This window comes from Sus scrofa, chromosome 6 (genome assembly GCF_000003025.6).
Source record: "Sus scrofa isolate TJ Tabasco breed Duroc chromosome 6, Sscrofa11.1, whole genome shotgun sequence".
Taxonomy (NCBI): Eukaryota; Metazoa; Chordata; class Mammalia; order Artiodactyla; family Suidae; genus Sus; species Sus scrofa.
In genome coordinates this window covers 16,669,719-16,683,662 of record NC_010448.4, presented here as the reverse complement: position 1 = coordinate 16,683,662, position 13,944 = coordinate 16,669,719, and positions in this window count along the sequence as shown.

Below are 13,944 nucleotides of genomic sequence, written 5' to 3'. Positions count from 1 at the left end.
TTCTTTTCCTTTGCTCCGAGGAGCTGTGCGTTGGCTGTTGAGCAGGTGACACGTTGAGCTGCTATTTTCTCTGTAGTCCAATTAGAGAAAGTAAAAGTTAAAGCTCCAGGTAATTTCGTTTGGGGGGATTCTCTTTACCTTTTCGCTCTGCATTGAAATTGAGAAGGAAATGTATCCTCATTGCCATCTATATAATTAAAAAAACAAAAAACAAACACCTTTAACCTCCCCCCTTCACCCCCGCGTTGTCTCTAGTGTTGGGGTTTGAAAAGAGCAAAACCATGGCAAAAATCAAGTCCTTTCGTATGTATGTAGATTTGAAAAATAAAAATTATGTTTCCACGGGGGAAGGGGAGGGGAACAGGATAATGAATGAATAAATGCAATTTCTGCCGTTACTGCGGCAAGGATGACATTTCCTCTTCATTATTTTGTGAAAACCTCAATTTTAAACCTGGTTTTACTCATTCCTGACGTGAGCATTATTCAGTATAAATATCTGTCCATTGCCAGACCATGGTGATGCTCTCAGTGACATTTCTGCTTTATAGCTTTCCGTGGGGGGAGGTGGGCTGATGCAGCTGGGGAGGTGGGGGAGCCGGGCAGCGGCCCCTTCCTGGGAGTTGTGTTTTCACCCTGCCCTTGAGTTTGTTCCCTGGGAGTAATAAACTGTTCCTCGGAGCTGGGAGTCAGGGAGGTGGACCCAGTGGCCCCACCTGAGTTGGGAACTCAGCACGTCTGTCTGGAAATTTGTTCGTCATTCCAAAGAGGCCAAAAAGTTTTGTTTTTGCTTCATTCTATTATTTTTTTTAAAGAACCTTTCAAATTTTGAGTGCTGAAAATAAGACAGAACTCTGTTTGTATAGGATATCAATTTCCAAGTGGTTTTGGCCTGTTCTTAGTTATCTGACATCCTTTGGGGAACTCTTAAAAAGGAAAAACATGCATTTGATTTTAGAAGACCTCGTGATTGTTATTGTTCATTAGTTTGTCTTTTCCTTTTCTCACCTGCATATTTATTTATGTTTTTTTGTTCCTTCCCAATCCCATTCTAGTTCATCCACTGGAAAAAGTACTCATTTCATTCCATTTGACAAGAGCCTACCTTTTTTTTTTTTTAATGTGTGTGTGTGTGGTTGTTGTGTAACTCACAGAACTTCACAGAAATACGTCTCTGTGTGGGGTATATGAGTGTTGGAACTTAAGCCATCTTAATTTATCATAAACCAGACAGCCAGTCAGCTTTCATCTTTACAGTGCATGTATAGAAATTGATTTGGAGTGGACTCAGAGGAATGTTTTAAGAGTTTGTTTTGCAAATATTTATAAACCTTTTTCTCTGGAGCAGCCTATTTTAGTGTGGCCACCGTCCTACTAAGACCAGAGCTTATTTTGAGGAAGAGGCTGCCAAACATCAGTTGTTTGTTTTATCATGAGGGTTGGGAGTTCACATTTGTTTTGCCACTGAATACTGTCAAAGCCAGAGAGATCTGTGAATAAGCTGGCGATTTTATCCATCCTTAGGATCTAGCCCCTCCTCCCCGCCCGCCCCGTGCATTTTTTGAACCCTGTGCGAACTTTCAAATGAGGGAAACAAACAACCTAGGTGCCCACTTTGATTTTGTAGGCGAAGGACAGAACGTGGACCTTTGTGCATTTCTCTTTCCTCGAGAAAGGAAGGAAACCCACCACTTTCTCATCACAGAAGGGCTTATTACTTAGGGATGTTAATGGCAGGTTGCAACTTGATCGAAACTTTTCATCAGGGAGCGTCTGGTTCTTGAGCCAGGACATATGTAGTTTGCAATTCACCCAGCCCGGGCACTAGGGACACGCCTTTGATTTCACTCATAGTGATGGAAAACATTTTCATCCCTTAACACACTGTTTGTTTATCTATCCATCCATCTCCCTGGTTTTTTGGGTTTTATTTAGGGTGGCTTCATAGATGCCATTTCTCCATGAAACAATTGATACATTCTCAGCGTGCTGTTGTGAGCAGAAAAAAACCTCCTAGATTAATGGTCAGTGTCTCGCACACGCACATTTGTGTTGTGATACTACGGAGGAGCCTCGAATTACTGACAAGATCTAGAATAATTCCTAATGCTGTCGAAGGCTTCATTTTCTCCTCGGCGTGATGGATGAGGCATAAGAAGTGCTTTCTGAGATCATTTTGTGCATCATTCTGTTAAGTGTTATTAAAATCCGTCTGTCTTAAGCAGCAGAAACAATATCTTTGCCCCTATTTTGCTCTCGTTTTTAAAAACGGTAACTGCAGATCCTGTTCTTCCTAATGTGAGTTTGCTTTGTGAAATCATCTCACTCCTTAGTTGTGCCACAAAACTAAGAATTACATTTTCCTTTTCACTTAAAATTGGGTAATATTCCATCAACAAATTCTGGTTTATTTTTAAACCTTGAATTCGCCATCCATACTTAGGAACTGCATTTTGGTAAAAAGAAATAGGAGATAGGGAAAGTATGAGAAACTGGAGTGTGGGTTTCAGTCTGTAACTTCAAAAAGATTTCCTCGTCTTTTAATTTCTGGGCTCCACGTATTGCAGATAGCATTGACTCATGTGTTACCTTGAGTTGATTGTGCAAGAAACAGGATGAATTTGAATTTGACAGAGATTTCAGAGAATTCCCCCCTTACAGCCAGAGGTGTGTAGAGCTGACAGTGCAAAGACTTGTAAATGGGAATGAAAACTGAGCTTTAACACTTGGTCAGGGAAAGTTTGTTTTTATAAGTTGTGCATTTGGAGGGCACATTTCCCCGAGTCAATTTTGGACACTTGCTGCTTGTGGATGAGGGTCAGTGACCAGGGGCTACTTGCAGAGTCAAATTAGCATGCCCTTCTCAATAGGGCAGACCAGGTAAATGACAGACAGCTCATAGGATATCTCAAGCCATTTCAACCACACAGAAGAATTTTAAGGTTTGTAACCTGCCTTGAAGTCACAGATTTTTCTGTGAACAGAAAATACGATCTATTTTACAGAACACTTCCATTATGACCCAGTGGCCCTACCCCCATCACTTTGCTGCTGCTGCTGCTGTTACTGATTCGGAACAGTGAAGCAGAGCATCTTTAGACCCTGGGAGGCTTCTTAAAAGTAAATGAAACAAAAAAGAAGTAGTTCATCACACTTTCTTTTAAAATGCTACTTCCCCCTTTCAGGGATTTAATGAGATCTAGAAGGGCTCACTTTTCTACTTTTAATAGAATTATATAAGTTTGATGCACAGCTGGGATAAGCTCAGCCATCCACAGCACAGCAAGTTTTTGAACATTTAATTTTATATTTGAATAATTCTCCAGATCAGGCTATAATCATGAATGTCATATAAAAGGAAAATTTTAAAATAAATTACATTATTTCACAGATGTGCAAATACTTCTGAGAAAAAAATTACATTGATCAGTTTTTAATACCCCCCTGTCTCACCCTTCAGTCAAAGGGAAAAATAGCTTTTTTCCCATCTTTGTCTTCAGAAAGGTGCTAGATTGTAAACATCTGAAGGAAATGAAAGGGGGTTGGCCAGTCCACCCCAAACTCTTTCCAGATTTTCAATCCTTTCAGCAGCAGCCTTCAGTTTTCAGAAAAGAGGGAGGGTCTGGGGTGGGGTGGCGGTGGGGGGGGGGAAAGGAGATATCTCTGTTTATTATTAAAATTTTCACGTGAAAAGCATTGCTGTAACTGGCTAATTTTGAGTCTACTCATTTAGAGGGCTTGAACAACAAGAGGCAACATTTAGACAATGTATGTGCTGTGGTGCTTGGGAAACGATAAGGCATTTGCAGCTAATTAAGATCTAATTCTGGAAAAAGGACAATAAGCAACAGATGGCTATCATTTCTTTTGCAGTCTGAAACAATAGCATGTGGATAGTTAATTCAAAAACTATTCAGACAGACACAATCAGTTTTACTTAGGCAGAAAGATGATTATTCTTTGCGTAGTGTTTCTGAAGCGGAGTGTACGGATTCCAGTTTAAATAAAGGCATTTCAGAATTTCTGTGTTCTGCAAATATTGGAATATTTCTGGAAGCAACAATTGAAGTTGTGAACCGTGGTCATTTTGGGACTAGTCACCTGTGGTTGGAAACAACCCCTGTTATTCGGAGCTGACCAAACAAAGACTTTGGAATACAAAACAATTTAATTAAAAGTCTTGACTACGTTGATTTTTTCCATGTTTCTTTCGTTAACAGCTCTGACCAAGTAAAATTGCATGGCTTCCATAGCCATATAATATTTAGATATTTGATATGTCATCATAAAGATATTCTGAAGTGGAAAAAATTGCATTAGCGTTTAACTAATGTAATGATTTGGTGAAGCTGCAGTTTTCCAGGACTTCTTGACTGATCCAACGTGAGTGGGTTTTTTTTTTTTTTTTTTAAAAAACAAAACATTAAGAATAATATACAAAAATGAAACAAGGTGTTGTATTCAGATCAATAGGTATGAAATCACAATTGCCGCTTTGTCTTTCAGAAAGCATACAGACCAGATGCACTACGAGAAAAATAATCTAAAATGTTGGGTTTATTTTCAATATGCACGTAGTATAAAAATATGCAAGCTCTGATCGCAGTGTGCTGGAAACTACTCCACAAAAATGTGTAACGAAAGCTGTTACTATAAGTGCGGTTCATGTATTGGAACAGCTGTGACAGCCTGATACAGTTTAACACTTGTTCAATTATAAGAAAAAGAAATTCAGAAGGGAACTTGATTTAGATAAGAATTTTAAATAATCCTTGAAATTCCCCAAGTAGCTGCTTCTTGCAGTCAAAATTGCACCTTTTCCCTGCTTGGTCCTCTTCTCCTGCCCTATATTTAGTGTCCAGCTCAGTTCTAGAGACCTGGGAATTAACAGCTGCCCTTGACTGGACCACCTTCTCCTTCCAAATTCTGCTCATATTTTAGGTTTTTGAGTGTTTCGGTTACAGCGATTTGCAAATTATTTCAGGGGTCTGCTCTTTTATACTCACTTAGGAAAAGGCAAAGAAATGATCTAGTAGCTGGCCACACTTTTCATTGCACTCATTTCTTTTTTTCATTTTCAAGTGACTTTACTGGGCTTTTATGGCAGATGCATTTTCCTGCGGATAAGAAAGGCTGACACAGATGTTGATACCGAACCTGTAGTTCTGGGAATTTGTACACAGATCAGTCTTTTCCTTTTGTTTAGCAAATGCTTGAATGATGTGGTTGCGATGTGTGTGATTGTATGTACATATCATATACATTATATATATGTGTGTGTGTGTATTTCCATGCATATACATACCCTAATGTGCTAGAGTGTTTGTGTTTCATCTAAACTCATTCCTGGAGTAACTAAATACATAAGGAACATCTGTTCCCATGTGCAAAATTTCTTTTGTTTAGCTTAGCTTCTTATTTTCTAAGCTGAGTTGTCTCTAGAACTTGTTGGGTGTGTAAAGGTTTAATTTGGTAACAGTGCACATTTCAAAAGTGACACGTTAATGGTATTTGCTTGATGGTCTCAAAAGTCAGCATCTTCGTATTATTTTGCAATTGCCCACCTACAAAACAACCAAAAATATACCAACAAAAACCAACCTTGAAGCTGACAGAAAGTATTCAGTATTTAATCGGAAAGACAATTGTCTTCTTAGCTTGACTCAAAGTAAAAATCACAGGCATTTTCAAAAGAATTCGCAAATCCTCAGTGTTTATGACCAAGGCCCGCTGTTAGACGAGGGGAGAAAGATGTGTTTGTGCTAAGGGACAAATGGTCCTCTAAACTCGGCTTACAGAGTTGCTTGTCTCAGCTTCATCATTTCCATTAACTTTCCTTATTTAAGTCTCTGAAAGAGGATGGGAGAAACAAAATACGGAACTTTCTCGAGAGGTTTTCTGGGACCCTGACTGCAGGAAGCTTACAAAAAGGGCCTGTGCATTAAGAGTCAGGAGAGGGGAGAAATGGCAAAAGCTATCTCTTTTCATTCTCTAGTGGTTGGTATGGGCAATTTAAAGCAGGATCCTGGAATTTCCAGACCCTGACTCTGTCTTCTAAGTCATTTCTGTACCTGGAATAAAATGTTGCTGTAGAAATTATTGACATAATAGTCCCCATGAGGACTCATAGCCATCAAAGTGAAATCTCACAATAAATTCAGAGGCCACCTGGAGAACCACCGTTAAAGAGCTTTTTAGAGGAGGAAAAAAAAAAAACTTTAAAAGCTTAATTCTTCTTAAATATAAGTTCACTGATCATGTTTCTGTACCACTTTCCTAGAGTTTAGTTCTTTACTTTCAGCTTTGTTAAATAATCCTTTAAAGCTTTTTTGACAGCAAAAATGCTGTGTTTTGTATAGATGACATCACTAGCCCAACTCCAGCCACGTTGAAAGCCAAGGGGTTACTAAGCAATAAACCTCGGTCAGGATTTCTGCGTGGCTCGGGGCATAAAAGCCTTAAAACCTGAGGTGGGTCTCAGTGATCTGTGGGACAAACATTCCGACTATAATACCAGCAGCATTATTGATCAGTTTGGGGGGGGACATTTTTTTTAAAAGCTAATTAGTCTATGCAGAGTCAAATAACTAATGTGGCTTTACACTTAGCACTTAGGCGGTGCTTTTCATCTTCAAAGTGCTTTGAAAACATTAACTAATTAATCATTAGCTAATTTAGCAACTGACGATAAAAGTTAAGAGACAAAGCGAGGCCGGCTTCCACCAGCGTTTTGTGCACCGTGACTGCTCTCTGGAGTCAAAGGGAAGGTCTTTGTTTGGAAGGGAACCATGGGGCCGGCCACCAGGTGTGGGTGACTCTAGGGGACAGTACGCAGGTAACATCTATAGGGAAAGGAAACACAGTCTTTCAGATGCACATGCCTGGACCATCTTAGCAGATGATGACCTCCCCCCCGCCCCTTGGATTTTAAAAACCAGTTGTAAAAAAGGCACTTCTGCAGCAGGAACCCTAACAAATAACCAGGGTACATAGGGATGCTGAAAGTTTCCAGTGTGGCCGTCGGTGGGCAGGGCAGGAAGTATGCCTGTCAGTGTTCCTTACCAGGAACCCTTCGTGGGTCCAGTGCGATGGAATCCTTGAATGCCACCCTGGAAATCCAGCTTCGTTTGGGCAACTCCGTGCAGAAACACAAGAGAATTTCCTTGCGTGTCATGACAATGCTTTCCATGGGGAGCTTGTCTGTTCTGCCCTGTAGCCCCATCCATTATGTGAATGAGATGTGAAAATAGGGCCTTGTTTCTCTGAGATATCAGCAGACCGCACAAGCTGAGTTTCTTTAAAAATACGGAGACAGTTCATCTATAGACTTACTCTGAATGAGTGAGTATGTGTGGTCCCGCTCATTTAAAGAAGCACTCCACAAAAGCCACGGGTATTAGGGAGCGTGGTACCAGTGACTGCGGTTTTGAAGAGTGAATATACTTTGTTTTGCATTCAGTTTCTTCTCCATCCCATGTACCCCTTTCCTGCAACGAGGAAAAGCAAGATTTCAGAGGTATTAAGAAATGTCAAATGTTAAACATTTATTCCCTTCGCTCCTGCCTGTTACCACCAAAGGGCTGGTAAGGGAGGGAGCCAGAGACAGGTGGTGTTTACATTTTTCCAGGCTAAGTACTACAGAAAGATGGCTATCTATTGAAAATTTCCCACCAGTCAAGCTTCAGTATCGTTGAAAATGGTAAAAGGCAACAGACCTAGGCAATGCACATCTAATACAGCCTATCAGCTTCCAGGGAATTATTTGGTGCCGTACTGGAGAAATTTAAATGGAGTCTTTGCACACATGTCCTGGGATTATACTTAAAAGGCTTTCCTCCTAGCTCTAAGCATTTTGGGTTAAGACAGAGCTACATTGTCCTAAACTTGAATTTGGCTACAATTGTAACTTGACCAGCCCTCCTGAAAGTAAATCTGTGTCTCTCCCCACCCCATCTTCTCCTCTTGCCTTTATCTCAAGCTAATCTTTTCTTAGGGAGGGATAATTTTAAGAAACCACAACAAGGTTTCAAGTTATGTCCCTAATTAGGAAATGAAAATTTTATGTCTTCCTTGTTAAAATTTTCTATTTCTGCAGAAGGAAAAACACTTCCTATTTAAGGTTTTTTTTTTTTTTAATTTACTCTCTAACTTTGGATGGTAAAACCCTATAATTTAAACACTTGGAATAAAACAACTGCCCATTCTTCTCCCCATTTTCCCTCTCAGCCCCCCTCCTTGCCCAAAGATCTCATCATAACAGCAGTTGTTTCCCTTTGCTTTTGGGGCATATCCTTTTGACCAGCTACCATCCATGAGCCAATTCTCCCCTTTAGCTCCCTCTCTCAAATGTGTGAAGGAGCCCTTGGAAAAGTCAGGGGCCTTGATTAGCCCTGAGGTTAAAGAAATTATTGCATAGAGCGTGCCACCCTCCCCTTCACACCTATTCTACCATATTCTCATATTTTTAAAAATACTGTTTTACACATCAACATGCATCAGAGTCACACAGAGCATCAGATGAGAACTCGTTTATATAAAATTGAAATCCGTATTCTACAACAGGCACTACCAAAGGGTGTGGTGGTGGGGCGGGGGGAAGGATTTTGTTCTGAGGGGACATCTGGCAGTGTCTGGAGACCTTGATGATTACAGCTGTGTATGTGTGTGTCTGGTGCCAGTGACATATATTGGTTAGAGGCTGGGGATGCCGTTGACCACCATCCAATGTACCAGAAAGCCCCACATAACAAAGAATTATCTACTCCCCGAATGTGAATAGTGTGGAGGTTGAGCATCTCTGCTGTTTGCTTGTACCTTTACTTGGACTGTAGAGGCAATAGCTTTTAGGCAGGAATTTTTTTTTTTCTTTTTTGAGAGTGCTTGTAAAACACAATCTTAGTTAATTGGGGTGAGAGTCCTTCTTGCTTCTAAATACTGATTTCCCTGATTTGAATAGTTATGGATAGAGAGTGGGAAATGGCCCTGTATCCTCTCCATTTCTCACCTTTAAAGATCATAGAGCAAGCCAGCCAGAATTAAAGAGATGCATATGAAGGAGCAAAGGATTCATTGATGGAAATGTGGGACTAGCTTGCAAAAACTTGACAGATGTTTAGTTTGGAAAGGGTACTTTGGCATCTGCATCTCGTGCAGCATAAAGAGATAGAAAAAGAGATTTTGTGTGTGTGGTGTCAAGGGTCCCCTCCGCCCCGGCCCCAGTATCTTCACTCTTCTTCACCCCTCCTGACCAGGAACCCTTGCCTTGCCCAACTGTGATTGTAGGTATTAAAAAAAGAATCTCTTGCAGGGAGGATTCTAACACATCCTGTTGGTAAAAATCACAAGCTAGAGATTATAGGAAGGACCCCAAGGTTGCTCACTGCCCGTGATCATTTTTCAGGGTGTTGTTAACTTGTTATTCAAGAGTAGTGGAAAGGAGTTGAAAAAGAATGGCTTTAGCTGGAAATGAAGCAGCAAAATGCTGGGAGAAGATCTCAGAGTAAGAACCTAAGGATCTCTAATAAGAGCTGATGTTTCAATGGCAACATAAATATGTATTTCTTATCTGTTTTGAACACTGAAGAGTGTAGGGCTGGATGTCTCTCGCGTGCATCTACCCGCCTTTTAAACTAGTTGAACTCCACTTTCCCAGTAGATGGCATTATAGTCTGTTCAGTGGAAAAGAGCTTCCAATAACCAAGAGGGCTTTAATTTTTTTCCTCTGAGCTTCTTCCTTGATAATGTACCCCCTCCTTCTTGCATTAAATACTAGCTTGAGGTTATAAATAAGAATCTTGTTTTTGCTAGTTACCTGTAACTCTCAAAAGATTTGATTTTTTAAAAAAAGATACAGTAGATAATTTAATATCCCTATATCAAATGAAAAAAAAAATACAGAGTAGACCTGGGAGTGTGGCATATGAAAAAAATATGCATGCATGGAATATTTCCAGAATACACTGTTGCAGAATGAGAGATGCCTCTGGTCTTCCTAAGTATATTTTTCTATATTTAATCCATTGTATTTACAGCATTTTAGTGTCACTATGAAGAGAAACCTTCAGAAAGTTATTCTTCATCAAAGATTTTCAGACATAATGTATTCTTCTCCACTGAACCCCTACCAACTTTGAATCATCGTTGTTCACTAATTGTTCTAAAACTCGTGTTAAAACCCTCTTGTCTGGGTTTCATGTCCGTTACATGTGGGACAATGGCATATTTTTTATTTAATTATAAATATTATTTTCATGGGATTCTGTGGTCTTTTAAACTATGAAAACTGCAAATAATGGCACTAATTGAGCTGGGGAAAAGTTGGCATTCTTTGCTGTTGGAAATGGTGTCTGTATGTGCATCATTCTTCTTATTATGCTTATTATGAAGGTCCTTGAAGAATGGTCAGACCATTAAACTGGATTTCATTGAAAGAGATAAATAATGATATGGAGAATAGATATATTGTTTTTACAAAATCATAAAGAGGATTTACCTATGTACCTTTTTTCCTTTTAAAAATAGGTTGAATGTCTTGACAGTTACAATCAAAATGGTTTTTTTTTGCCCTATTTTTCAAGAAGATGAACTTGGAAGATGAAAATACCATGTTCATACATTTCTCTGTGTGTTTTAACAGAATCTGTGTTGTCCCTTAAGAATTCGCCCCCCCCCCTTTTTCCTGTGGGGCTACTATGTTCTCTTTTTAAAAATATTTTGCTAAAACTGTAAACTTTGCCCACCAGACAAAATCCTCTTTCTACTGAATATAATCTATATATCTCTGATAGTCATTTGGTAATAATATTTGACTTCCATTTATCAATACTGTTTCTTTCCATTATTTTTAATCACAAGATTATGAGCTGTGTATTTAGTTATTATTTAAGCTAAATGGTGTCTTTGGCTGTTAGCTCGAAAAGATAATGTCCCAATATCAGGATTAAGTTTTCATCTGTATCAACTGGCTTAAAAATACCCAACTTGATTCCTTTTGAATTAACCGAGTCTTATTTTATTTTTTTTTTCAATATCACCTATCACCATAGTAACCACTAGCTGTCAGTTCAGCTTCTGACATTTTTCTCATTTGGTAAGATTTCAGAATTGCCATCCTCCCTGCCAACATGTCATGAACAAGAAAAAAAAAATTGCATGAAAAATCTAATGGGTGTCTGGTCTGATTGTCCTCATTCGTGGCAGGAAAGACAAAAACTGATGAATTGTGAAATGTATTCAGAGGGATTCAAGGAAGCAAGTGCCTGGGACCCCCTCCCCCCAACACCTCGTTTTCATTTTGTTATGCTTGATGCACCGGACATGCTTACCCTGACACTTGGGTTTGTAGAAATTTAAGATGAACAGTTTTTACATTCACCCTGCTGATCTCTCTCCCCTACCTTGTTTTCTTTTCTTTCTTTCTTTCTTTTTTTTTTTTTTGGTAAAAAGTCATCATTAAAAATAAAGTTACCAGGGCTTGTATTTAGCATGATTTCTCACTCGGATCATAGATTTTTAGTAAGTCCAGATTGGCTTCTAGTATTTACGATGTTGTGCTTGCAAATGTACAGCTCTGTTTTGGAGCCACATAGGGACCATGGATGCACCCAGTGGGTGTGTGTGTGTGTGTGTGTGTGGTGCGTGTGGGTGGTTGGGAAAGGATATTAGGCCCATTTGAAAAAAGAAACAAAGCTGATGCCGGACCTTTTCTAGCGGTTTGTTTTTCATGGCAAAGAAAAGTAAGAGAAACGCTATTATTTTCTAATTCTTCCCAGCATTTTGGTTTAACAAATGAATGGGGGAACAACATGCTAATGAATTTCTATCTCTAGGACCTGGCTGGGTAATTGATGAAAGGAGCTATTTTTATACTTATTTTCTTCTTTTTGATTGCCAGACTTGTTACAGCAAAAACCAGAAAGGAAACAGAAGTGATAATATACTTGAGCTGATGTAAACATGCAAATTATTGAATAAATGTTACTGATAGGCTACAAACATATACCCCGGACCTGGATCTTATCACTGACACCTAGGCAAGACGTATAATATGTGTGTGGTTGGAATACAAGTAAACATATTAAATACATGAGCATGTGCATGTAGGCACCCAGAGGATCTTATTGTTAATATATCCAGGTGTCCATGGGTCTGATAAAACTTACATGTCTTTCCAGAGGTTTTGTTTCGAGCGAGATCAGTCTTACAGGGTATTTTTTTCATGACTGTCTACAAAGTCGGGCTCAGCGGCGGGAACTCATTCCAGAAACATAAAGCTGTTTTGATAAGCAGCTGCAGAATCTGGTGCCTTGTTACTAACGGGTGGACAACCCCCAGGATCATGCATGTACACGTCGGGGTGTTTCCATTTCACATTTCATATGCTGTAGTTTCAGCTTCTGTTTAAAATTCACGCACTGGATGGTTTGGGGGTATGGGGTAGGATTTATTGCACATTTTTCCTTCACAGGTATATTTAAACATTACAAAGGGCTAAGAAGGAATGCAAAGGCCCAGTGAAAAAATATCTCCGTTAAGAACCAAAGTTTCTTGATTTAAAAAGCAAAATCATGTGTGTGTTGGGTGTAATTTATACAAATATTAAAACATTTAATGTTCAGTGTAGGTGGATTGATAACATGATTTTGGCACTGATGATTAATGGTGTGCTCGAGATATGCAGGCATAAGTGCATACATATGTATATGGCTGTGATGTGTGTATAAAATAAACAGTTTGGTTCATCATTTGGTTTTTTGCTATTTGACTTTTTAAAAAAATTCAAACACTTTGGAGAAACCAAACAAATAATGCCTGAATGTTTGCTGCTATTATTATGAACAAATATAACCCTTGAGAAATAACTAAAAAATTGATATTGAATCTCAGGGTATATTTCAAGCACATTTTTGGAAGCAGAAAAATAGAAAGGATTTTTTGAATACTGGCAAATAAATTGACCTCATAAAAGAAAAAAGCTAGAAAAATGTAAATCTTTTAATAAGAAATACTAATATTTTTATAAGCTGTATTTTAAAATGGTGTAAACAGAATATACTTTAATGCTTTTATGCTTTATAAGATTTATAACAATAATCAGCAAAACCTTGTAACTGTGTTTGCACCTTATGTGCCTTCGAGCCATTGGACCTTGTAGTTAATTGTATAAATTCTATACACTATGGGAAATCACAATGTATCATTTATATTCAGCATGTGTCATGTGTATAAATATTAAAATATATTAGCCAAAAATGGCTGATTATTCCTCAAACGTTGTGTGATAAATCTTATCTTTTTATGGATTGGGTGGGGGAAACTAAATATTTTATGTTATTTGGAAATATTCTTTAAACAACCTAGATTTATTATTAACATTTTAAACATTTATAACTGCGTTGAAATATTTGGAGACTTAGCTCACTGAACAGCCATATACCCGGGTAAAGTTATTTTTGTATGCAGTATACATAAGCAGTTCAGACTCGACTCTTCTCCAATGTGATGCCTGTATAACTAACTGTTCACTGGTGCCAAACTTATGTACATAAACCCCTCATTTGTGGATATCTGGAGAGTTCCCTAGGATCACTGAAAGAGCACCAGATAGGAATACCATATTATCTGTATGTGCAGGGATGTTTTGAAATCTATGCAATAATAATTCTTAGCCTTAAAAAATGCTTTTAATCTATCCTAGACAGCCAGGCAGCATATAGGTGAATTTTTGGATGCGAATACTCTTATTTTATTTTCAGTGTGCATTTGAGGAGGGAGTTTGAAAATGTGGGTTGAATATATTCAAGCGTAAACACATAAGTCAAATATACAAGGGCCTGATGTAATAGCAAATGTAAAAAATTAGAGTGATACATATTTATTGAGACTGATAGAGAGCCTAATGAATAAACAAACACAAGGTTGAACTGTTTTACAAATGCATTTGGC